Consider the following 24,159-nt stretch of genomic DNA (forward strand, 5'->3'; position numbering starts at 1 on the left):
CAGGTAACTTAGTTCCTTTGGCACAAAACTAGGGTGACCATCCGTCTTGTATTAGCTGGAACAGCCCTGTAGTTTGGGCACCAGAAAGGAGTCCCAATTTATTTTCAAAAAGGGGCTAATTGCCCCATATTTGCACGTGGCTCCCAGCTCCCCGTGGCTCAGGAAGCCGGGAGCTGGGCTGGCATAGCTGCCATCTGGCTCCATGCTCCCCAAGCAGCGGGGAGCCTGGACCTGCAGCAGCATGGGCTTCCGCCTGATTCCCGGCTCCTCACAGCTTGGGGGAGCTGGGAACTGCACCTGCGTGGCTGCTGCCTGGCTCCCCAAGCTACAGGGGCCTGGGAGTCACACTGGCACAACTAGCCGAGATCGGGCTCCCTGTGGCTTGGGGGAGCTGGAAATGGACCAGTGCAGCTGTTACCCCTTCCCCGCTCCCCTCGTCTTGGGGAAGCCGGGAACTGCAGCTGTCTCCCACAGCCAGGGAGCAACCCTCAAGTAGGGTGGCAGCTCACTCAGGGCAGCCACCGCCTTACTTAGAGGTGACCATCCATCCCATTTTAGCCAGGACACTTAGCATCATCCTCCCTGTCCTGCATTTGGCTGGGGAAGGTATGGTCCCCCTATACAAAACCGAGTCATATTTACAGGATTAGAGAGGGAAAGCTGCCTCACTTCTGGGGGGTGTGGTGTGGGAAGCATTGTCTAATACTTAAAACACAGATCTGGTAGTCTAAGGATTGGACTTCTGTTCCCAGCTCAGCACAAGACTCACAGTGGGACCTTGGACTGTATGTAGCAGCTGGGTTCCGCTGGGTTCGGTTCTAAGTTTCACTAAGGCTACGGCCTTGGTAAGATACTGAAGCTTTTCCTGACTTGACATCTGTGAATAGTCCCATGGAAGTCAAAAAGACTACTCTGCTTCAGTTCAGACACATGCTTAAGTGCTTTGCTGAGTCAGGGCTCATATTAGAAGGGAATTGTTGTTACGCTGAGTTTAATAACTGGTTTATACTCTTGCTTCCAATTCCTACTTTTCCCCTTATAAGACCATTGCATCCTGCTGTGACACAGGACAAAAATATGTCCTTAGATGGAAGCCTGGAACACAGCATCATGTAGCTTCCACTAGAACTAGCAAGTGCTTTGTGGGCAAAATCATGGCTCTTCTCCCTTTCGATTCCTCTCCAACGGAAAACCTTCTGGTATCCTTGTAATACTGAGTGTCACTTCAAAGACTTTCCCAAGATAAAATCTTCCTGTGAAGCCCTCTCCCTCTGACCAGCTCCTCCAACCAGATGAAATGAGCCCATCACTAATTAGCTTCAGATTCACCAGGAAGTTGTCCCCATTCTCAGGGGTTTTGTTTCATCTCATTTTCTCGACTGTTTTTAGAGCAGTAAGTGGATTTTTGCCCCATGCTCATTGTGAAAAGTGCATTGTGTAACAGTCAGTGCCTTTGCCAAGAGTGTCGCGATGGAATCCATTGTCTTTCATGTGTTTTCAAGTATATGTTTCTATTTGGACTCACAGGCTGTGTTTTTCCTTTGGAAGTTGTTCACTTGTCATTGCTTTATTCCTGAAATATATTTTCTCCCTGCAGTTATTATTGTAGCCCAAATGTGTGAAGAAAGTCTCCCCATGTTCTTATATCACACTAACAAATGTACCTAAAACTGGCACTTCAAATGTAAATATCTTCAACTTCGGAGAGATTCAGGGGGACCAGGCACTCCTTGTAGTTTTGGTTTGGGTTTGTATGCAGAACTGCAAGAAGCCTATGATCAGGTTTTGGTCATGCAGAATCTCAGCCCCAGGTGATAGCTGTCTCACACAGCTGATCTCGAAAGACTGCTGCCACATGAGGCTGCAGAATAGCTTCTGTGATTTTTGATATTTAAAAGCCACAGCCAAACTTTAGACACATCTGCTTCCAAATTAAACCTGGAGCTGGTCAAAAATATGCTGAAGAAATTAATGGAAACATTCACACCCTCCAGCCCCTGCCTTATTTTTCAAAATTTTAGAAAAGTAAAACAGGAAAATATTGTAGGAATTTTTCCTGTTTGTTTTTTTTTGTTTGTTTTTTGTCATACCACATTTTTACCCAAAATTATGATCAGATCGGGATCTCATCACTGTCTCTTTGCTTCATTTCTATTAATGAGCTAAGTGTAGGTCTGATTTTATACTTCAGCAGAAGACTTCCAATAGAGACTATTCTCATAGTGTCTGTTGCGCTACTGAAACAAGCTAGAATGATGATGATTTTCACATACACTTTCTCTTGTTTTTCCTTCTTAATATCATTTCATTTTATTGGTAATTGCACATTGTGGTTCTGTGAAGCATTCTGGGATTCTAGTTTGTAAATTAGGCCTGGGAATAGCTTTACTCATCTGAGCAATGTCATTGATTTACCCATATTTATAAGTGGCTGCGGGATTGGGTCCCAAAGAGTATTGTATTTAAAGTGATGAACTTCTCACTTGAAGTAAGTATTTTACTTTGTAAAAATCTGTCCCTGTATAATTAAAGGAGAGGGAAAGTAAATAACACCATTTCCAAGCATGGGCACAGTGCACGCCTTGGCAGATCAGGTTTAAAAAATAGCTGATGAAAGGATTTGCAGAGCTCCTTGCTGCAAAGTTTTATGTTTTAAGTACAGCACTGCAATGTACCTGCTCTAAATTGGCCGCCATTGTAATTAAAAGTATAAATGTTTCAAGCTGAATACATCCTATTAGTACGATTTTAGGAAACAAAAATTTAATTTATTCACATTCGATATGGTCTGTAAATGCCACCATTATATGCCTTCCACCGGCCTTTGATTAGCTATGGATTAATAAAACTTTTATACCTTCTTTGTCAGCCTCATTTTGAACTCTGTTTTTGCATACTGGTACTATTAAATAAATGAATTAGTGTCCAGAAATGTGTCATGCATATTACCTAGCAGCAGGAAGCATAATACAGTGGTCAGCTCCCTGGGAGCTTTATAAATCCTAACACGCTCAGTAACCTGCTCATGTGGACCTATTAAAAGCTTGATGATTTAGTGAAGCAGTGTTTGTGCTTAACAATGGAATTTTAGTTAATTCAAAACAATGTAAATCATCTCCAATTACAGTATTTGAATATTCACCAGAGCAACACAAGGATATGTACTGTTGCCAGGCAAAAAAAAAAAAAAAAGTCGTACAAAGGCTGACTGGAATTTAGCACTCAGAAAGATTTTGGTAGCCCCACATTAAATGAATGTCAGTGTTTGGTGCAACTGCTTCATTCTGTTTCACAAAACGTGTCTGGAGCCAAAGTCTCGAGTAGGCAGTATATTTGCTGGGATGCGGGCCTTCTGTGATCCCGGGGGACCATGCTGGGGGTGGTGACAGTACTGTGACAGAGCCAGCCAATAAAGACTGCACCAGGGTGGGTTTTCAAAAAGTTGGTTGGATTTTCAAAAATATTTAGCCACCAAGGGGCTTAATGGGAGTTAGGTGTCCAGGTAGGTTTTGAAAATCCTCCTAGATACTTATTTGCCTCTTCAGCTGACTACATATCTTTGAAAAATCTAACCTGTAAGCACATAGGGGCCCAAGCCTCATTGTAAGTCAGTGAGACTTGGGGACTTGTTAAATTTTTAAATGTAGAGCTTAGGTTCCTAAATCACTTAGACTCATGCAAATGTACTCACAGACTATTAAGGAGCTTTAAGCCCCAGTCCTGCAAACACTTGTGGACAGAAATATCTTTTGTGTATTAAAAGTAAGGGAAAGATAAACATGTGCTTAAAGTTGAGCTTGTGATCTGAACCTTGTCTATTGAAGTTTCTTCAATAAACTTATTGAACTTCTTTCGACCGAAATTGCCGCTGGGGCCCTGTGGATAGAATATAATGGAGTTTAATATTGCTATTGTCAACACATCTGTAAGTACCATAGAACATGCTAAGTTAGATACCAGAAGAAGAGTAACCGCGTAGGAGAACACAACAGCTTTTATGTCCTCAGCAAGAGCTCACATGCGACACTGGACTTCAGAAAATATTTTCTTGAGAGAGGAAAGACTGGCTAAGCCTGGTTCCTTCCTTTCGAGAAGCACCACATAAGACAGAAGTGGTGAATTTACAGCCCATGGGGGCTGGATGTGACCCCTGACTTACCTTGATCCAGGCCACAGCGAGGCTTGGGGCTTCCCCCTTCTCCCCCTTGCAGCTGTGAGAGTCTCAAGCCTCAGGCAAGTCTCCAAACCTGGGCACCCCAGTATGTAGTTGTGTGAGTGGGGGCCAGGTCGGGAGGGTTGTTTGTTTGTTTTGTTTTTTGTTTCTCATTTTTGCATGAGGCCCCGGACTGACTTTTCTGTGGGTCAGTGAAAAAAAGACACCCCACACACCTCTGTCAGCTGTAGGTTCATGTTGCATTGCCAGTGGTAGAGCTGGTTAAAAACTTTTTGAATGGAACAGTTTTCCTTCAGAAAACAGTTTTGTCAAAGCAGAACCATTTTGTGGAAACTGTTGATTTTGATGAGCTCTGAAGGCAAAATTTCAAAAACAATTTAAAATTACATTTTACTTTCCATTTTGACTGATTTATTTGGATTTATCTTTAAAAATTTTGATTCCTTTTATTCAATGTATTCTGTTTTATTTCATTGATATTTTACCATGTTTTAACATTATTAAACTGAAACGTGAATACCATTGCTGGTTCACCGAGGTGTCAAAATCAAAGCCCATTTCTGTCAAGAACTTCTTTTTAAAACATTACCTGGCAGCCTGGGGTCTGTTTCATTCTTCCTTTTGAATACTGTATTTTTAAGTATAGAAGGCCAGGGTACTGTGCACCAAATCAATAACAGAACTGAGCCACCAATGGCTTAGATCATCTTCCAGACTGCTATAGGTTTTAAAAGGGTAAGAGAATTTCCACATGTTGAACTCTGGGGAATGTCATGAAAGGCTCCAATTGATGGCTCCCTCTGCTAGTCACTAGGGCTGTGTCTACACTAGCCAGGTCTTTCTGAAAATCAGGCCGTTTTTCGAACGAACACGTGGAGCATCCACACACAAAATGAGCTCTTTCAATCCAAAATTGAAAGCATGTGTCTATTCTTCCGGAAGCCCTCTTCCGCTCCTGGATCAGGAACAGCACTTCCTTTTGAAAGCTTCCTTCAACAAAAAGCATGCGTAGATGCTCTGTGGGCCCTCATGGCACTGGAGTTTTCGAGCACTGGCCTATTCTTTTGAAAGAGTGGAGCCTGTGTGGACGCTCTCTATCAAAAGAGCAGATCTATCTTTCAATCCCCGTTTTTCTGTGTGCACGTGCTCTTTCAAAAGATCTTCCAGAAGAGAACTTCCAGAAGACCATTTTTTGAAAAATCACTGTAGTGCAGAGATGGCCTGGGAGCAGGAGTTTATCAGCAATAACTAACACATTAGAGTCCACCAAGTTGGGTCTCTAATTGGAAGTACCTGGGGAATTAATGATCAGAGGGGCTGAAACTCAGCACTCCATCTGAAGTTCATGGGAACTTCATGTGCTTAACACTGGAAATCAGACCCCAGGTATATCCTGGAGAGCTTTCAGAACTGAAGGCATGCAGAATTAGTCAACACTTTACAAAACTTTGGCTTAGGAGACTTGCAAATAATTTCTCCCTCCCTCTTCTTATTTATCCTCCTCCTCTTCTGTCACCCCTTTTCTAGCTCCACTGTGAAGAAGTGGACTATAAGTAGAACTGCCTTCTAGCCAATGATTGCAGCAGGGGCAAAGAGAGGCTGAATGAGGTTTATATATATTATATGCCAGGCACACTAGATAGGTTTACCTGACAGGATGTCTGTGCCCTGAATCCATCAAACTCTGGAGGCAGTTAGTGAGTTTCTCTGAAGCAGAAGAAGAAGGGGAAAAAAAGAACATCAACCTACTCCAGAGGAAGTTTACGAGCTGCCAGGCCTGGAAAGAAGGAATAATAGGTGGGCCTCATTAGTCAAGCAAGTCCTCGAAAGGAAGTGTGGGTGGGAGTATCCCTTCTGTCTACAGAGGAACAAATATTTTGGCTCAGAGAACTACTGAGCATGGTGAGTGACTGTTTTGGATTAGCAAGGCTGAAGATGAAAGGTGACCTCCAGGGAACCCAGGCAGGGGGTGTACATATTAAGTGTTCCAGGAGTTTCTAAATACTTCTGTTTAATACCTGCAACTGCATTGTGCCTGGACTTGGGTGTCCCTGCTGGGGCAGTGAGAGTGTATAACCAAAGATGACATGGGTGAGTGAGGGAGCCCTTTTATTCCTTTATGGTCTTTAGTGTTGTGGCTCTCCTACAGTTCTCTACTCTTTGCCCCCACACCTTCTGATCACAAGCTGTAGCACTACTTAAGTATTCTCCTGAAAGGGAGTGGGTGGGGTATGGTTATCAGCAATAATCTATGTTTCCGGGTTGAGAATCTCTGCCTTGCTGTGAGAGTCTCTGGGTAAAGTCTGTAACAATTTATTTGCCAAGTTTGGTTTCTCTTGCTGCTAACAGAACAATCATGAGCAGATTGCAAATTTCTTAACTCTGACAAGGGTCTTTTCCTCAACTTTTTTTATAACTATAGAATCATTTGCACACAGTGATCTGAATTCTCACTTATTAGATATGTCAGCTGAGCTTGTAGGATGTGCTGAGCCAGATAAGTCATGAAGGCCCAGATCCATATGCATTTGGATGTCAATGGAAGTTGGAAGCCTCAGCATCTTTCTGGCAGTAGTTGTTTCCAGATTGAGGGAATTCCGTCTTACATACATGGGAGAGAACATCTGTAAGAACTCATGCCTGCTATTAAAACTTAATTGACGAGACACTAAAGAAAGCAGATACAAAAGGGCTTATTCTTAGAGCCGTCAAGGGAAACAAAATTTGCATCCTCATCCACATTTGCAAGAATGATCCACAGATCTCGGTATTCACATGCACAAATGCAGCTTTAACATTTTAACTGAGCAGGGTGAAACCACAATGTTCATATCCTGCAGGACTGTTTGAATGACTTAGGCCTGGACTACATTAAGAAGTAAGGTTGAAGTTAGCCACATTATGTCGATGTAATGAATGAATCTACACCACTAAGCTCCTTCTGCCGACCTTAAGAGCTTTTAAAGTCAACTTCAGTACTCCACCTTGATGACAAGTTTGTGCCAAATTTGACCTTCTGGGGTCAAATATGGGGGAGGTGCAGACACAGGACTGTTCAATTTGATGTTCTTAGACTCCAGGTGATATGAGAGTGCCCCAGTGTGTATAGCCCTGTACAGATACAATATTTATATCCACATCCACAAAAATCAGCTGGATATTCACATTGACATATTCACAGATACGGATACCCACAGCTATAAAGCACGTAACTGTGGATTTTCAGGACTCTACCAATGTGACCACTCTGGCCAGCACTTTCAGCTCTGCTACACTCCCATGTATGCTGGAAAAGCCCTGGGAATTTTTGAATTTCATTTCCTGTTTGGCCAATGTGATGGGCCCAGCAGCACACTAGACCATGACTGCCCAGGATCACAAATGAACTCCAGCACGGAGGATGCAGGAGATACTGGACCTGATTACTGTGTGGGGAGAGGAATCTATGCAGGCAGAACTCCAAAGCAGTGGACAAAATGCTGATATTGATGCCGAAATTGCACAGGGCACAGCAGAAAAAGGACGCAGCAGGACACCCAGAAGTGTTGTGTGAAAATACAGAAGCTGAGGAAAGTGCACCAGAAGACAAAGGAGGCAAATGGTCCCGGTCATAGACTCAGACATGCCACTTCTATAAGCAGTTGTATGGTATGCTGGGGGAAGGGACCCCAACCATTGTCCCCAAACTGTCTGTAGATATACCCAAGCTACTCTTCAGGTAGCCTCTGGCTACCTCTGAGGAGAACATTGTAGATGATGATCATGAGGAGGAGGAGGATGCTCAGCAGGCAAGCGGAGGATCTGATCTCACTGACAGCCAGGATTGTTTTCTAACTATGGAGTCAATCCCCTCACAGGACCTTTTGTTGCCAGACCCTGATGGCGGGGAGGGAATCCTTGTTGAGTTCACATTTATAATCATGCAGCAGTAGTTAAATGTAATTGGGTTTAATCTTTAATCTGCGCTGAGTGATTGTGATACAGTGGTGGCCAGTCAGTCTATACAGAGCGAGCATCCCGGATAAGTTTGTTAATGTGTCTGGAGCTGGAGCTGGAATTCTCGTAGTACATCTCTGCAAAGCTCGCAGACAGGGATACTTTAATCATTCTCATGAGGCTTCTGCATAGACCTGCCTTATTCCATCCTCCCTGGTGGGCTTGAAGGGATCACCCAGAGAAAAGGCTGTGTGAGAGAGGAGGTGACCGCGAACTGTAACCCTCCTGACCTGCGGCATCCTCCCCAGTTCAGGTCCATGTGGCAAAGGAGGGCTGCAGTCTGCAAGCATATGGTGTGTGTCTGCTGGGGTGGGGTGTGCCTCAAACATGCAAACCTCCTTTCCACATTTTCAAAAGTGTAAGCCAAAAGTTTTCCTAACGTGTTGCTTACCATGTCTGCCACAAAACGGAGTTCAGGTGCCCAGTGCTCTTCCACGTATAATAGCTTACTGGTAGGTGTTCAGATTAAAATACAAAATTTGGCCTTGCACACAGTGCTTCATTCTTTTTAAAAGAGCTAACTCTCTGCTTTTTACAGTATCCGTTTTCTAAATCCACCTTGGTTTTTCTCCTGGCCACAGTGCAGCTGGAACCATTGGTCTGCTACTTGCCCTGCTCTTCTCGCAGTTAGGCTCTTGCAGATAGAAGGTAGGGTCATCCACACCAAAGAGGAGGAAAGAGAAGCATGCAGGGAGCATGAACGTAAGACTCAGAATGAGATGCTGAGCCTCACAGTGGAGCAAACAAATTGGATGAAGCATCTGGCAGAGGTGCAGGAAAAGCAGCTGGAGCACAGAGCCCCCCTGTACTCACTGATAAACCACCTGACCTCCTCACCAAGTTCTGTATCCTTCTCTCCAAGATGGTCTATTATGCAGTTTGGTAACCAGCAACACACACAACTTTCACATCTTTGGCTGGTCATTCACAAAACTGATTTTCAAATACTCTCTTTGCGGTGCACCTTGATGTGCTCCCCTTATTGCCCTGGTGTCTGACTGCTGCTAACTGGTCACCAGCTGGTCATCCTCAACCTCCACACCCCACCTGAAACTTTTCCCCTGACTTTCAGAGATATTATGCAGCACACAGAAAGCAAGAACAACAATAGGAATATTGCTTTCACTGAGGTCTAACCTAGTCAATAAACTTTGCCAGTATCCTTTTGAATGGTCAAAGACACATTCTACCATTATTTTGCACTTGCTTGGCCTGAAGTTGAACTGCTCCTTACTGCTGTCCAGGTAGCCTGTGTATGATTTCATGAGCCATGACAGCATTGGGTAGGCTGGGTCTCCAAGGATAGTTATGGGCACTTCAATGTCTCCAATGGTAATTTTCTGGTCTGGAAAGAAAGTTCTACCTTGCAGCTTCGGAAGGTTCCAGAGTTCCCAAAGATGTGTGTGTCCTGTACCTTTCCTGATTATTCCACACTGAGGTGATGATCCATCAGCACCTACAGCACCACTGAGAAGCATCCCCTGCAGCTTGGCAAGGTGGTCTGGTGCCAAGATAGCGACATGCATCCCATCTATTGCCACACCACAGTTAGGGAACCCCATCACATCAGAGTTATCCACTATATCTTGCATGTTCCTCAGAATCACTCTCCTACCTACCAGAAGGGTATTGATTGTCCTGGCTACTTGCCTCCCAGGAGTTCCCTCTGTAGATTTGCCCACTTTGAATTGATTCCTGACTGGGCTTGTCTACAAATGTTTTGAGGGTAAGGGCACTTTGAAGTTGTGTGAGTACTTCAAAGTGCCCGCAGTACACGGCTTGCCAGCCCTTCAAAGTTGTTAACTTTGAAGTTCGCATGGCAGGAATTAGGCTAATGAGATGCTGCATATGCAGTGCAGCACCTCACTGCTAGTCCCTGATCTGGCTCGTTTACATGCCCCCTTTGAAGGAGGAAGCGAGCACAGACAAGCCGGACTGACCGGTAGCTGTCTGGCATTGCAAATTTCCACAGGGTTATTTCCACTCTTCTCAACTGTCAGAATGGGTCTCATTCTGGCATTGCTGTGCATCGTGGTGGGAAAAAGCAATTCACAAAGTTCCATGGAAGTGGCCTTATACATGCAGAAGTTTTGTAGCCACCCATTATCATGCCATAGCTACATAGCTATGCAGTCCCAAAAGTCTGTGTTTGTTTCCTGGGATCAGAACTGGCATTCCACTCTGTCAACAGACCCAACTACTACTGCCAGCATTGGCAATTGCGCCATTCAGTGGGTTCCTGCATGTCTCTGTGTGTGATCTATTTATGTTCTTCTGGGTACATGTGGCTCCTGGCTAGGCTCTGGACAAACCACAGCATGTCTGAGTTGTTAGCAATGCTGACCACAGCAGTTTGCAGCTGAGCAGGAGCCATACTTGCCAGACTATGGCATCCGCATGGATAACCAGGAAAAAAGAAAGGACACAAGATGATTGTTTGCTATCGCTTTCAAGCATAGCAGGAGGGAGAAGGTAAGTGCAGCATGGGAGGCTTAGGCCATGTACCCAGAAGCACCTGCAACAAAGTCTTTGTCCCATCAGGCATTGGAAGCCTAACCCAGAATTCAAATGGACGGCCAGAACTGGGGAATGGCTATCCACAGTACATTAGTGTTAGTTGATATTAGCTGGGGTAATCAGGACACACTCTGTTGGCCACATGTGCTTTGTTAGGGTATGAACCTTTGGCTTTCTGAAATCAGAGGTTAAAAGTCATCCTCTGTAAATATGACCCAATTTCATAGTGTAGACAGACCCTTAGAGATCATACAAGCATAATTTCTTGAATATGTCCTCGAAGGAATATTGTAAGCAATACGGGCTGCCTTCACAGTACCTTCTAAAGGCAAGGAAAACCCTGTGAATTTCCTATGTGCTGTAGGTGAAGGGACTTCAATGATATTTTTATTGCCCTTTTATTTTTCATATTTACATAAGAAGCCTTTGCTGCACAGTGCTTTCCATATGCCATTAGGTTTGAGACTACAAACTAATCTATGTACAAATATACATATTTTAAACACATGCACGCACACAGTTAAATTATGCTTTGTATTTGGTTATAGTAAACACAGAGTCTGCACCTCTAAAATGAGCATAAGGATGTGTTCCACCAAAGGTAGCAGTGTTTTCTCACTTGTGACTTTCTTTCTTGAAGAACGTAAGTATATTATTCAGATCTGTACACTTACTCTGTAAACTTGATTTTACAAGACCTCTTTATCAGCATAAATACCCAATCCAAAGCATTTTTTTAAGATGTGCCGTTTGTTCCCACTAGCAAAAGCAACAGCTGTAGAGAAAACATATTTCATACTTAGTAGCATAATACTAGCAAAATACCCAAAATAGCGCTCTGGAGTATGCATGTCTGTGTCTCTGCACAGACCTAGCAAAAAGCAGAGACAAATACAACCACAGTTCAATGCATATTTACAAGATCTCCCACTCTCTCCTGTACAATATACCTGTAATGAGTACCCAATGGGTAGTTTGCATCTCTACTAAAACAGCATTGGTGGCAACACCAAATGAAACTAACATGTTGAAATATTGTAATCTACTCCACAGGGCACTGTTTTGCATGAGATCAGTGCTTTAGAGATTTTTTTTCTCCCAGAAAATGTTATTTATTTACATAAAAGTCCTGTAGAGAGACTGAGATGGGCTTAAAATACTGTTAGAAAAGGCATGATTGTGTCTCATGCATAGAGACCTGGTGCAGAGGTAATATGGAACACTGGGGAATGCCTTTGAGCTTTGTACTGTAGCTGTGGTCCTGATCATATGCATAAACAGACCTTTCTCAGAGTGGCTGACTTAATTCAGTCACCTTGATTGATAATGAGAACTGACAAAGGACAGATCAACACAAATCACAGGCACAAAAACATCTGGGACCCAGTTTAATGAGAATACCCCAAATCCTCTTTAAGAGGAATTGCACAAAACGGGACTCACAGTTGTTTTTGCAAATGACACAAATTCACACATCAGAAGCTATGAATTATATGGCTATTTTAAAATGTTAGAGAATTTGTACCAATGTTGCCCTTGTTCAGTGGCATAATGCACTTCTTAGATTTAAACCTTTGGCGAGCTATTTTGATGGCAGGATGTTGGGTGAAGGAATGCCGGCAGTCTAAACTCAAGGCTACTTTGAGTAGGTGCTCAGGTGCACAGTGGAACAGTTAAATTCTGAAGAACAGATCTCTGCCTTTCTTGTCCTGGGCCCCACTAGAACAGATATGGAGTAGATAAAAAGTTTTAGGAATTTGTTCTTATAATTTTTTCAAAATCTTCCCCTTTATCCTCAAACTGGCTTTAAAAATCCAATTAAAATGTCTGATAACAAGGTATTTATCTTAAAGTGTTTGGACTTTTGGTCCCCAGGAAAGCCTGAAAACAAAATGAATTGAAATTTTCACTTTGAAGTTTGCTTTGTGAAAACAAACAAAAATCCCAGAGGTTTTTTTTTTTTCTTTCCATTTCTTCCAGGACACCTCCTCCCCAACCTATGGAATGAATGTCTGGGTTTTCTTTTTCTTTTTTCAGGTTTTCCTCTCTTCTCCCTCCAACCACATCCTGTACCTCTTTAGAAATCCTCCAGCTAGAAAAAAATGAAACTTTGAAACCCTGCCAGGCTATGCTTGTTTTTAATATTGAAGACATTTTGAAATGATAGGGTGGCAAAGTAATATGGCTTCATTTTTTCTTTTGCCATAGTAATTGTTTTCAGGGATGCAAAAGTTTCAGAGGGTTACAGAACAGTGGGTGGTGGGATGTTTGGGGAAAAAAGCAAAAAATATAGGGAAGAAACCCCTTTTAATTTTTATTATAGTCAGTGGCACAAGTGAAAAAAAGTGTGTGTGTGTGTGTGTGTGTGTGTGTTCTGCTTTTTTTTAAATGGCCTGAAATGAGAGCCTCAAAACAACAGTTTTCATTTCTAAATTTCTTCTTGGACAAAGGAAAATGACACTTTTCTACAAATCATTTTTACATACTCCCAACTTCCTGGCAAGAAGAAATTTTTGGGGAAAAACATCTAACTCCGCTTAATGCATGCTATTTCTATTTGAGGAAGGCAAAAATTACTTCCATTTGAAAAATGAGGTCATGAGGTACCAAAGTCGTGCAAGAAGTCTGGCAGAGTCAGAGATGGATCCAAATTAGCTCTGTCCCTGGTCCTCTATTGTAATGAGACTATGCTGCCACAAAAGTAGCTTTCCCTGCAGTCTTAAATTAATGCAGTAAGATACATTGTTGTCTATCTGTCCTGATAAAAAGACAGGGGACACTTAATATGGATTTAGTCAGGCTACAATTTTATTATTAGATGGCTGGGACTATTTGGTGGACAGAAGGATATCATCAGGTAACTCCATGTTCAATCAGAAACTTTTGGCAGGTGGGGAGGGAGGTGGGAAGCATCGGCCAGCCCTCTCTCCTCTTTTACCAGCCACATCCCACAGCCCAACCCATTACCAGGACCTTACCATCCAACCCCCTCCCTGTATGAGGGTTAAGGTTGATTATGAGAGAGATGGTCTGGTCTATGCCCTCCTCCCCTACCTGTTCTTTCAACCAATGCCTTGGTTTTTCAGACCTTTACCAAGCCATTTATCTGGTTGCTCTTTCCCTGCCCTCTGGACAGTCACCTCACACATATGACTCAACTCCCTTCATGCCTCGCATTAACAAAGCCTTCCCTGACCATGCTATGGGGAAGGAGACCCTCTCCCCCCATGCCCCAACACACTCTCCTCCTAGGCCAATCTCTTTGTGAGGGGGAGAATTCCTTCCCAGCTCTTCTGAAAAGGGACAGCTAACATGATGCCCATGGCAGGTCCTGACAAAACCTGATATTCTACCCCCTAAACAGGATGGAGGGTGGGTTATGCCTTACTAGCTCTGTGGAAAGGGCTTTTCTCTCCCAGGTTCGACCCTTTTCAACCCTCTGCCCTTCAAGTCCCAATGGATGACTCACTATTGACACACTCATTCATTTCCTCCTTTGGTAACCACTTCTGACCCCTCTCTTGCTTCAACCTCAACCTGTTGTCTTTCCCTCAGTAGCTGGACAGTGGCCTCCTTGCTTAAAGGTGTGCTCTATTTAATCATACCACATAACTTATGGGTTACTGTGGTGCACAAAGGAAACAGCCCTTTATGAAGAACTTACTCATAAGATACCATAATAATTAAATGAAGAATCATAATTTAGTCTATAAGTTGTGAATTTTTGGCCACCAGATCTTATTTAAGTTGCCTTTATTTCCTTCGGGAAATTTTGGACTGCCCAAGGTATATGAATAGACTTTCTCTTGTTTCCTTTGCCTTCTAATGTAATGCTTGAGTTGGGAATTGCTGAGGTTCTCATTAATAAGTTATGAACAAAGCTAAACATATCTATACTTTATTTTTAAAAAGCATTAAAATAGGTATATTTCTGCTCTAAAAGCTAGAAAAGGCTTAAAGTGCCGCTTTTCTGTCCTTTGTTATGATATGAAATTTTCACATGGGGACTAAAATATAGAGATCTAAAGACTTCATTTTGTCAGTATTGTTAAATACTGAGTAAATCCACAAAGACATAACTCTGTCTTGCAGACTTAAAACTGCTGGATACTGCAACAAAATCATATATGTGTTGGTTTTATTATTAACTCTGGCTTTGAATTAGAATTCCCTATATTACAGCTTGGAGCTAAACTCTGTTTACAAAACAGTATTTACACTTGACTAATTTTGCAGATCAAACTAATTAAATCAATTAAACTGGTGATTAACCAAATGAAGGCTGATTGCAAAAATTAGTGGGTTTATTTTGAAGGACTGGAAGTAAGCTAATTACTGCAGTGATTACTTGAACCTGGAGTACTCTAAATGTGGTATAAATTGAAACCTCATAGTGAATTAGACTGGGAATTCATTACAGTTTAAAGCGCTATTAATACTATTCAGGCTGCCGCTCCTCTGGGAGAATTTCAGTCTGTATTTTGTATACTGATAAACAATCTTAGGCTGTATCATTTTGAATAACATAACACTGTGCAGTTTCACATAATACATTTTCCCTTTGTAACACTAATTAAAATTGTATATCTTACTGCTGAAGTATTGCCACCAAAACCATTGATTAATTTCTAAATATTGGAGGGTGGAAAATGTAATCCAAACTCATCCAAGTCAAATCATAATAAAACTAGGTTTTCTCACTTCATCGGACTGCTACAGTTATCTCTGGGTTTATCCTTTTATGAAGTTTGATAATGCTGGTTATCAGCTTTGGCAAAACAAAGAAAGTAAGGGCTGATTTGCGCACCCTGCACCTTCATATAATCATGTATCCTAGTGTTAAGTGACTGTATAATACCACCATGCTAATTCGGTAGATTTTATGCTCACTTTGCACCAGGTGCATGGCAACAGAGAATCAGGTCCTAGAAATGGAAATAGATCTATTGGCTCATCTGTTCCATTCCCTTGCCAATGCAAGATTGCTCCCTGTAGTATACTTGCCAGCATATTTTGTTCCTTTTTGGGTAGCCAGTTAACAATGGAATATTTATGTATGACTCATGAACTACAAATAATGTAGTTCTTCAACATCTGAACTGTGTGAATGCACTTGAGGGGGTACAAAACATTTTGCACTAATTAAAATATCAGATCTCTGGGATTTTACTTTGTCTGCAGATAGATTACTTAGTATTTATGCTTATTTGCTGGGGTTTTATTGCTGGAGTACAGAGTAACATGGCTACCTCTCTGTTACTATGTACTCTAGGGTTTGTTCTTAGCTGCCGTTCTGAAAGATCCTTATTTTGAAGTTCTATTGATTGGGAGGTAGCATGTCATTTAAATTAAGAAGAGCTTTAACAAACAGTAGCCTTGGCAGCATTCATAGTCAAACACAGAAGTGATACCGCAATCCATCTCCTCTGGTCATTGTGTACTTCAATCTCAAAACAAGGCCCAAATTCTGCTCTGCTTCATGCCTAGTGTAAATAGTTACTCCTGATATATACCATGGAGTGGAGAGCAGAATCTGGCCCTTTTGTGTGCTGTATTTGTGGGCCATCTGGTGAAAGACTCTATGAACTACCTACCTTTTTGGATACATGCACTCCGCTCCTGCTAGCCATAAATAGAAATGTATCTGAGGTTAGAACTGGACTTTGTGTTTTGCTTTTGGAAAAATGTATTTGTCTGTTACCAAAATTAGGATGACCTGAGGCTATTACATTCTTCAGTTAGATTACTGCCCACACATTGAAATTAATAACCTTTACCTGTATTACAGCGTCCAAGAGAGAAAGCTAGGAAATCAAAGTGGTAAAAACTGATTCTTTAAAAAGATTTATTGCTGTAGTTTGATAGATTATGAGCACTTTGTGTATATGAATTGAATGAATTAATCCCCAAAATATAAAAAACTTAGAGGAGCATGTGTAGTTCATGAACCATTGACAATAGCATATAAAAATAGGTGTTCATGGATTAAGCAGATAACAATATTTTACTCTCCGGACGCACTTACTTAAAATGGATACCCTTAATATGGAGGTCTAGCTCATTCTAGTGGCACATAGTTTACGACTAAACAAGCATGTGGGGCTTTTATCTACCATACTGAACTGAGCTGCTGTTTTTTATACTCATGTGGACCTAATACCATCATGTTAATCCATAATTAGATTGCTCACACCCGGGAAACAGGTAGACATTTTTATATTGAAGAAAATTTCTCTTACTCACTGACCTGACTTCTCCTCCCCACACTCAGCCTCCAGGGATGGACAGTTTATTGTTCTAATAATCTTTAGTGAATAAGGACAGTTTAGCATCTTTAAAATTAAAACTTATTGTTCTACTTATAAAACTTTTCTACGGGTCACTTGTGGACTGAGAAAATAATTCAGGTTAAAAATAGCCAGGTCACTCTCAATTCTGGCACAGTCCTCACTTTGTACAGGTTGAACCTGTCTGGTCTGGCACCCTCAGGACCTGACCGATGCTCAACAAGAGAATTTGCCAGGCCACAGGAGGTCAATATTGTCTAGCACCATTACCAACAATTCTACTGCTTATTGGGCTCTAAGAAGACATTTAGGGTTAAATTACAGCTAAATAACAGCCCAGAACACTGAGAGCCAGGACTCCTAGCTATAAACAATCTTTATGGAACCACGGGAAACTTGGCCACACCCCTAACTAAAACCATGCCAGATTATGGATGTTGCCAGACAAGAGAGTGCCAGATTAGAGAGGTTCAACCTGTAGTTTTAACATGATACTTTTAAATAGCTCCTGATTACTTGTATTAATTCACAATTCACACTCGAACCTGGTGAATCTTTTCATCTGTATACATCTGAGTTTGGCAGGACCACATTTTCACTGGTTTCAAACCTCAACCAATTTTGTAACTACAAATATATTTATAAGTTTTAATGCCTATAAAACTGTTTGTACATCCATATTCATATAAAATAGCTGTGTGCCCATGCCACCACTAGAATCTGTGCAATACACAGCGAGTCTCAGAGTAATTCTACACCTGATCAAAACAAACAAGTATTAGAAATCTCACGGCATGAAATTATATTATCTACATTTCTGGCCCCTGTGAGTTCTGGATTATTCAGTTAGTAAGCAAAACTTTTGGACAATTATCAGATCCATTTTTTGGTTTGTCATTTACTGCTCACTTGGGTGCTCAGTTTACTGTTGCAGCACGAATTTTATACTCAGATGGAAGGCATTTTGGACACCAGTACATACAGAAAAAGGGATCTAGAAATGTTAGAAATGTAAACGGAGAATAATACTAAGATTCGATTGGATGAGAAAAACTAGTTAAAACATTTGGGGGAACTATTGGGAAATAATTCCAGTAAGAGGTGAGAGAAAAAAAAACCAAAGCAAAACCACAAACCCCCACCTGTTCCCCCCCCAACACGCAAAACAAAACAAAACAAAACAAGAATGCTGAAAGACTTGGGGGTAATCGTGTACTGTAAACCAGACAGGCATTTGCACTGCCGCGTGGGGCTGGTCGGTTGCTGATTGAAGTCACTGGAAAGGCTCCTATCTTATGCCCTGTATAAACAAGTCCAATTTCAGGTTGCAGCATGGAAAAGTAAAACATCATGGAACAATAAAGAGCTTCTTAGTGTGAGGCTCACATGTAACTTAGGCCACATCTACACTACTCTACCCTGGAAGATTGACTCACTCAGGGTTCATTTTCTGGGGTTTGATTTCACGCATCAGGTAGGGACATGAGAAATTGACCTATCAGAAATAAGGGTCAACGGGAGGTAGACATAGTACAGACAGAGCCTTAATCTGGAGCACTACATTTAATTCTGGGCACCGGATTAATAGATACTTTCAAACTGAAGGACAGTAAAGCTAAACAAAACTAATCATGCAGCTGTAGGGACTGACATGAAAAAAACTTAAGGAACTAGCGTGCTCATTTTGACAAAGATGGCTAAAGCCTGTGGAGATTGGGGTTGGAATAAGTCTTGACATAGTCAGAGAGATTTAATAACAAGCAAAGAGAGTAACAGAGAGGAAGCCGTGCTAGTCTATACACTATCAAAACAAAAAGCAGTCAAGTAGCACTTTAAAGACTAGCAAAATAGTTCATTAGGTGAGCTTTCGTGGGACAGACCTAATAAAGCTCACCTAATAAACTATTTTGCTAGTCTTTAAAGCAAAGAGAGAGTTTACTAAAGACTTACAAGTGGATATAATGAGAAGAAATGGGATAAATATAAGAAAAGGAAAAATCATTTGTGTATCAGGAATAGCTGGTTACAGCAAGTTCTTTAAGGCTGTGGAATATCTCCCAAAACAATCAGGAGGCACCCCACAACTTAGCCTATTTAAATCTAGAATGGGGGAAACACCAGTAAATCTAATGTCTTTACTGGCTTGGGGCTGGATTACCTGCCTGGGCATCTATTTCCATCTCCCCCCTCAGTCCTCTGTGATCCTATGAAATGTCCTAGAATACTTAACTCATCAGAAAATCTACCAGAAGCAAAAAGATAGATTTCCATCAAGGTGAATCCCTGTTTGAACAGTCAAAATTAAACATAGTGTTAAGTGAGGGGATCTTAGTCACTCAATACATTTTCTGAATGAGGAAATGGAGATTTCAGTGTTCGCTGAGAGTTCAGGAAGACATCTAAATATCATCTCAGCATTCCCTGCTCCTCTCAACCTCAGTTTCTATTCCAACATGATTTACATTCTGCAAAAATGTATGTAGATGGAAATTCGTTAATGTTTCATGTGAAGTATAGGATGGTAGCTGATTTTGAGCTAAGTACTGAATCCTTCACAAACTACTTTGGAAGCCAAGCATTTTGATTTTTTTTTTAAAAACGAGTCTATTGTCATTAGTGTATAATGGGGGGTAAATAGAACTGAGAGCCTAAGAACTATGCTTGAGAACAGCAAAATGTGCAGTGCAAATTAATTAACAATTCCTTGTAATAAACTTCATTTTCCCCTGAAATACACTTGAAGAAAAAGAATAAATTACTAGCAAATATTGAAGTGTAAATTGATAGACACTGGGTACTCTGCATGCATTTGTTTGAATCCAAATCTGATTTTCAAGTACCAGGGTACATCCAGAGTGACTTCATTGAAGTTACTTGGCATAACTGAGAGGGGTTTGTCGTATAATACTCATCTTTACCTGGACTGTAGGAGCGACAACTATTCCAGAGAACCAGTTTGATCCTAACCATCCCAAGTAATTATTATTCATTTACATATTGGTGGCACAGAGTGTCTCAGCTAGATTGAGATAGGCACTACAGAAAGATACAGAAGTGGGATTTTCAAAAGAGATTAGGAACCATGTATTTGGAAAAGTTGTTGAAGAAATGTGGTCATTAGCAACACCACACAGATCCATGAAGTAGCTACACTAACCATGTGGAGAGTAAAATCAGTTAAGAACAAGGTGTATGCATACTTAATAAATCCATTATATAAAAATGCTTTATTTTCTCAAGGAGATTGCAATATTATTCAAAATGTGCTAAAGTGAGCAGGATATCCCAGGAGTAATTGTGAATTATGAGGTCATCAGGACCTCATTGCAAACTATTTGCAAAACTTAATTGGTGTAATAAATAAAATATGCATGCAAATTAGACTACTTTCTGAATTAGAGGGATCCATTATCCAGCATGGCTAAGATCCTCATCCAATGCTAGTATCAATATATCATTTAAGATATACACACAGCTTAGGCTTCATTTGAAAACAGCATAAGTTTTCCAAATAAGACTATCCTAAGAACCAATTAAAGATATTTAATACATTTCATTCTAGATTTTAACTTACTGGCACTTCAGATAATGGTGGGGTGACAGCGATGGGGAGATTATTCCACGAGGGTGGTGATACATTTAATTTTTTAATATAGAAGAAGCCAAGGAAACAGATCACTATGAATAGACCAGTTGCACTCTCTCATTTGTAAAAAGATTCACACGGAACTGAGAGTAAAAAATATTAGTGGACAATGAAAGATGTTTCAAACTGTTATTTATTCATGCATTTGGTAATCACCTTAGAATTCTAGTTATGAAAAGAACACCACTAATGAGTATAGCTGATTTAGTCACCCTGGAAATAGTAACAGAGAGGTAGCTGTATTAGTTTGTTCTCCAACAAAACAAAACGGCAGAAATGTAGCACTTTAATGACTGACAAAATGATTTATTCATCACTGAATAAATCATTTTGTTAGTCTTTAAAGTGCTACATTTACCCTGGAAATAAAATAGGAATTAACTAGTCATATAACTACTTTGCATTGTAAAGAAAAATCTGAAAGAATCACAATACGGTCTCTCAGAGTAAAAATAAATAGACAGGCAGAGAGAAATGGTTACCATGCTCTATCTGGCATTATTGCTAGACCTAGTAACATTGTATAATCATCAGCCCCCAAATCGAGTATTGCATCTGCTTTTTTTTAAGCAGCTGATTGAATGAATACAAATGTCTTGCTGTTGTCACTTGGGATAGCACTTGATATATCCCATTTTCTAGACTCTAATTATTCCATTTGTAGACATGAATGCCATTTAGATGTAAGCTAATTCAGCATGGTAACTCAATTAGATTTGTACTGACTAGGATTTATGAAACATCAATGGGTTCTTGGTGAGACCAATGGGACTACTGGTTATTTATCCCTAAGTCTTACTCTTACTGCCTCTCAGGAGCTCAATTAAACATGCCAGTGATGAAAATGTTTTCTAACAGTAGTCTTTCACAATTAGACAAAGATTTTTGTAAAGCACGTCACATGTGTAGCAGGGGCACTGTACAATATGGAATGCAAAGGTTTTTTCAAGTAAGTGATAAAATATCAGTGGCTCAGAGACATTCTCATGATTGCTATGTTGGATTAAAAAATAATGATAATAAAAACAAAAGACCAGGAAGACTAAGAACTTACAGCTGTAGAAATGGAGGGCTGGAGGTGACTGTGTGAAGTCATTAAGTCCACCCACTGCACTGTGGCAGAACCAAATAAACCTAACCTAGACCATCCCTGACAGATGTTTGTCCAACCTGTTTTTAAAACTTCCAGTGATGGGGACTTCCAAACCTCCCTTGGAAGCTTATTCCAGTGATTAACCACCCTTAGAGTTAGAGAATTTTTTCCTAATATCTAAATGAAATCTCCTTTGCTGCATAGTAAGCTCATTATTTCTTGTCTTACCTTTGTGCAAGTGGAGAACAGTTGGTTGCTGGCCCCGTTATAACAGCATTTAACATATTTGAAGACTATTATTAGGTCCACCCTCAGTTTTCTGTTCTCAAGACTAAACAAGCCCAGTCTTTTAAGCTTTCCTTATAGGTCAGGTTTCTTTAAACCTTTTATCATTTTTGTTGTTTTTCTCTGGTCTCGAATGTGTCCACATCTTTCCTGAAGTATGGCATTCAGCTTTTGACAGAGTACTTCAACTTAGGCCTCATCGGTGCAGAGTAAAGCAGATCAGCTTTTTCCTGGGTCAGACTGAACGTCCATCTAGCCCAGTGTTATCCTGTCTTCCATTCCTACCCATCCTGTCCAGTAGCCATTGATCCTCCATGAGTTTATCTAGTTTTTTTTTAACCCTATTAAAGTCCTGGTTTTTGCAACATCCACTAGCAAGGAGTTCCACAGGTTAATTGTGCATTGTCTGAAGAAATACTTCTCTTTGTTTGCTTTAAACCTGCTACTTATAATCTGATTTGGTGATTTCTAGTTTAACAATACTGCTGTTAAATTACCACAGAATATTAGCCTTTTTCACCACTGTTTCATATTGTTGTCTTGTACTGGTTGAATGCCTCTAGTCTAGCACGCTCTCATTTGGCAACATCTGTAATCCAGCATGATTTTAGCTAGACAGGTGACCATTTATCATGGGTGTGGCCAAGTTTCCCATGTTCCCTTGAAGTTTGTTTACAGTCACCAGTTCTGCCTCTCAGTGTTCTGTGCTGTTCTTTAGTTGTAATTTACCTCTAATTGTCTTATTAGAGCCTGGAAAAGTTCAGCATTAGTGTCGACACTTGGGAGAACCTTGCCCAAGGCCATCCCCAATGGAGAACGGTAATCCATGAGGGAGTGGCACAATTTGAGAGGTCCCTCTGCCGCGTAGACAAGGAGAGGTGGAGAAGAAAAGAGCGTCAAAAACTGCCCCGTGCCCCTCCAACAGCTACCAAAATCTGCCCCCTCTGTGATAAGATCTGCAGCTCCAGAATCTGCTGATCAGCCATCAATGGACTCACAAATAGGAGGGTGACATGAAGACATCCTACTTTTCATGAAATGACCGCCAAGGAAGAAAGGAAGCAGTGGAAGTATTGGTAATGTGTGAGACAATATTGACCTCCCATGGTCCAGCAACTTCTCTCATTCAGGACCAGTCACATCCCAAGGGTGCTGGACTAGAGAGGTTCAACCTGAATTCAATTTGTGATACACTGTAACCGTGAGTTCTTGTTCAATAATACTATCACTTAGCCAGTTATTCCCTATTTTGTAGCTGAACACGATTTTCTTTCTGCAGTAAAGTCCTTTTCACTTGCCTTCAGTGCATTTCATCTTGTTGAATTCAGACCCATTCTCCAATATGTCAAGATTATTTTAAATTTGAATTGGTTCCTCCAAAGAGTTTGCAATCCCAGTATGATGCCATCTGGAAACTTTATTAGTTTAGTCTCTATGGTCCAGGTCATCAATGAAAATATTGAATAGTCACCTATAAAAAAGGAAGACAGCTTTGTTTTACAGAGGACAATTCAAAATAATGTGAGGCTCTTGCTGAAATTAGTATAACCAAACTGATAACAGTTAATCTGCAGATGCTAAGGCTTGTTCCCCTTCTTGTGTCATGCAGGCAGACTTCTGCTCCTATGCAGGGCCCCACTGAAGCCAATGAGTCTCTGTGTGGATTCGGGGTTCGTCTGCTTATAACAGATGACAGAACTGGACCTGGGTATGAGTGCATTTTGGCAGTGATTATTGAACAGAACTGGGTAAATAGCACAAAGGAATCTCTTTTACTAGCCACATTTACAGACAAAAACTGGCTTAACTGTGGCTCAGCTTCTTTTTCTGCATATGTTCCAGCAAATGAGTTTACTCGCAAAAATGTTCCCAAAAACTGCCAAATGTTAGCAAATGCAGCAGGATATTCAAATAAAATAAATTAGCTTTCATAATTATGTATATTTTTGATAGTCATGCTCATTTGATCTGAGAACAAAAATTTACATTTAAACTACGCATCCAATCAAAACAGTTCAGATTCCTGATGTTGGGTTGTTAAATGCTTGTAGTGAACAACTCATAAATCAGCTGCTAAGAGTCATTTACAGAAATGATATAGACAGCTTCAAATAAAGCAATTCAGAAACAGACAAAAGTCATTTAATTCTTCAGTTACCAA

Source organism: Carettochelys insculpta, chromosome 12, assembly GCF_033958435.1.
Source record: "Carettochelys insculpta isolate YL-2023 chromosome 12, ASM3395843v1, whole genome shotgun sequence".
Taxonomy (NCBI): Eukaryota; Metazoa; Chordata; order Testudines; family Carettochelyidae; genus Carettochelys; species Carettochelys insculpta.